The sequence below is a fragment of the Nannospalax galili genome, unplaced genomic scaffold (assembly GCF_000622305.1).
Source record: "Nannospalax galili isolate Female #2095 unplaced genomic scaffold, S.galili_v1.0 scaffold445, whole genome shotgun sequence".
Lineage (NCBI taxonomy): Eukaryota > Metazoa > Chordata > Mammalia > Rodentia > Spalacidae > Nannospalax > Nannospalax galili.
In genome coordinates, this window is record NW_008354184.1 from 2097622 (window position 1) to 2101664 (window position 4043).

Sequence of the window (4043 nt, forward strand, 5' to 3'; positions counted from 1 at the left end):
AATTCAACTGTAAACCTAAAAATTTACAGCCAATTTTGAAAGAGATGCATCTTAGCTCTGGAAATTGTTATTGAATATGTCAATGCTGGTGTAATGAAATGCTTCTTCTAAGTATGTGGCTATTAAATAATAATTAAAAATAAAGTTAATTTTAAAAAAAGAATCTTCCAAAAAACCCAAAAATTTGTCAAAAAAGAAATCAAAACTAAAATAGAGAAAAATATCTTGAAAAATGAATACCACAGTTACTGAGTGGAACATCTGTTTGCAATTCCCTTGCCTGCAATAAACTATTGTTAAATATCCTAAGTCCTGCCCTAAGTATCTGCCTCTGCAAGCATACCTGCAGAAGGAATTTCCCCTCGGTGGTCTTAAGGGATGAAAGCGCTTGTGCTGGTATTCACATAGGTTGTAACTTAAATCTACTAGTGTTACAACAGTTAAAGAATAATGTGGGGTGACTTATAAGAACTATGAAGGAGCTAAACTCAGGGCATGAGTTATTTTTAGGAGGAAATTCTGCTCGAATCTGTTGGCATAAATAAACTTTCGAGATTTCTCCACGTGATTCTCTTGGGTGACTTCTCTGTGTATGCAGGAGCCCTGTGCGTCAGTTTCCCGTAACAGAATCAGTGATCATTATAGCTTGGGATGAGGCCTCTGGCACAAAGCTCAGCAGGCTGCAGGAACTCAGGATTTGCTCCACCAATGTGGAAGACAGGGAGGGCTTCTCAGAAAGGGTGACTCCAGAGCCAGTGAGGAACTTGATAATCAGACAAGTAATGGACTCAGGACCAAGACCTCTCCTTTGACAAAGCAGGAGATATAAGTCCAGAGAGCCAGTAAACCACATATATTGAATGCCTACTGTATACCAGACACAGAGAAACAAACTCATTTCAGAGAAAAAGGACTGTGCAATGGTGAGACTTGAGCCTGGGTCTCTGGTCTGCCTGTCCGAATCCCTAACCACTCCCTTGAGGCAAACATGTCCAATCTGGAGGGTAGAATGCTGATTGTGGCCAAGAGTTTTGGAAGGCCAAAACTTAAAGAAAGCATGACACCCATGAATATTGAATTCATCCCACAAGGGTCCTCTACTTGGGAATTCCATGTTGAATGCTAAGAAGAGGTTAACTTCAAAGGATAGGCTCCCCAAACCTGGCATGGTAGCACATGTCTGTAATCCCAACACATGGAGGCAGGAGGCTCAGGAGTACAAAGTCATCCTCTGCTGTGGGGAGCCGCCTGCCGTCCCTGCAGACGCCATTACAAGATGGCGCTCACATCCGGTTCATGCTGAGCAGTAAATAAGTCAGTACGCATGCCCGAAGTAATTTTCCACCTTCTAGTCTCTGCCTACCTCATGGCGTGATATGGGCTGATGAGTTTGCAACCAATCAAGAGTTGCCACGTCCAAGACGGGCTTACTAACCTATATAAGGGCTGGGTGTCCGACATTCGGGGTCTTCGCCCTGTAAGCTTATGCTCTCCCTCTCAAGATGCATTAAAGCTTTTCTGCAGAAGGATCCTGAGTGTGCCGCGTCGTTCTTGCTGGCGAGACGATAGCGCAGGACAACTGGTGCTGAGACCCGGGAATTCGACCAAACCATCATCAGCACCATCGGAGACCCCTTGAGTTCAAGGAGGATTCAGAACTGCAGGTAAGGACGTTCAGAGAGGTATGTTTTTTCTGGACTTTGGCTTGAACCTGTTTCCGCTTTGGAAAGGTAGCTTTGAGGCCTTGGTTATCATTCTGGGAGCACTTATAGTTTTGTTGTATAAAACATGCCAGGCCGTTGTGGCGGAAAGTCGAAATGTTCTTGAGGAAGTCCAGGATAGCATGTCAGAAACTGAACGCAGTGAGAGGTTAGGTGCACGAAAAAAGAAACGGGCCCCAAATAAGGAAAATGGCCCTCCCGGAAGGTCTGTTGACAAGGGAGCGTATTTTAAAGAGCCTAGAGATTCTTTGCCTGTCAAGAGGCCGGACAAAGGGACTAGTATATACCCCATCCGAGAACTAAAGGCTCTGCAATTAAGTAGTTCAGGAAGCCCCGGGAGCTCTGAGGACGAGAGCCTTGACCCGGAGGAGGAGGCGGAGCTAGATGAGGAAGTAGCGAAGTATGAGGAAGAAAGATATCATCCAGTCCTCCCTTTACCTGTCAACCTATGGGGACGGGATGTTATGCACGACCTCGGGCTTACTCTGTCCAATGAATATTCACCACAAGCAATCCAAATTATGAAGAAAATGGGGTATGAGAGAGGAAAAGGGCTGGGGTGTTGTGAACAGGGGTGTACAGAACCCATAGCACCCAACCCAAATCAAGGCAGACAAGGCCTGGGTTTTTCCTAGGTGCCACTGAGGCAGTACGGCCCATACCATGGAAAACGGAGGCTCAGGTGTGGGTTGCTCAGTGGCCTTTGACCTCCGAAAAATTGGCTGCAGTAACTGATCTGGTCACTGAGCAGCTGGCTTTGGGGCATATAGAGCCATCTACCTCCCCTTGGAATACCCCGATTTTTGTGATAAAAAAGAAATCTGGAAAATGGAGGTTATTACATGACCTAAGAGCTATTAATGAGCAAATGTATCCCCTTGGGGCAGTGCAGCGGGGACTTCCGGTCCTCTCTGCTCTGCCTAAGGATTGGAACTTAATCATTATAGATATAAAGGACTGCTTCTTTTCTATCCCCCTGCATGTCTCTGACAGGCAGCGCTTTGCTTTTACCATCCCTTCAATTAATCATATGGAGCCAGATAAGAGATTTCAATGGAGAGTGCTGCCTCAAGGGATGGCCAACAGTCCCACCATATGTCAACTGTATGTACAGGAGGCTCTAAAGCCTATTAGAGAAAAATTTCCTGCGATAACTATTATTCATTACATGGATGATGTGCTCATGTGTCATCAAGAGCGAGAGACCCTTGAAAAAGCTTACCCACAGCTGGTGAAAGCTTTGCAATACTGGGGACTTCAAGTCGCCACTGAAAAGGTCCAGTTTTCTGATACAGGCCAATTCCTGGGCACTGTTATTCTCCCTGATGTGATTCGTCCACAAAAGATAAAAATTTATAGAAAAGATTTGTGCACTTTAAATGATTTCCAAAAATTATTGGGAGATATTAATTGGCTTCGCCCATTTCTCAAAATTCCCACAGCGGATTTAAAACCTCTTTTTGACATTTTGGAGGGGGACACCCATATTACTTCCCCTCGATCCTTGACCCCTGCTGCGGAAACAGCACTCCTCCTAGTAGAGGAGGCAATAGAGAAAGCACAGTTACGTCGCATTAACAGCTCTCAACCTTTTTGTCTCTATGTTTTTAAAACAAGAAAGCTGCCCACTGCGGTTTTATGGCAGGAAGGACCCCTGTTATGGGTTCACCCGAACGCTTCCCCCCAAAAAATAATTGACTGGTACCCCACGGCTATAGCTCAACTTGCACTTAAAGGCTTAAAATTGGCTATAGAACACTTTGGCAAGCACCCTACATCTATCTTGGTCCCCTATAATTCCTCTCAGGTGCAAACATTAGCTGCCACCTCAAATGACTGGGCCATACTAGTTACCACCTTCTCGGGGAGAATTGATAATCACTATCCAAGGCATCCTTTGCTGCAGTTTGCAGCCCTCCATCCTGTAGTCTTTCCCCGAGTTACATCTCCCATTCCACTGAAAGAGGGATTGATGATATATACAGATGGCTCCAAGAATGGGAAGGGGGCATATGTCATGGGTTCCAAGGTGTTCTCACGACAATATGCAGAAACCTCTCCTCAAATAGTAGAATGTCTGGTTGTGTTGGAGGTTCTTCAAAAGTTTTCAGGTCCTCTTAATATTATTTCTGACTCATCCTATGTAGTTAATGCAGTTGCTGTGCTAGAGACAGCTGGTGTTATAAAACCAACCAGCAGGGTGGCTGCCCTTTTTCAGAAAATACAAGATTGTTTATTTAAGAGGAGTACACCCTTTTATATTACACATATTAGGACCCATTCGGGCCTCCCTGGACCAATGGCCCTTGGCAATGATTTAGC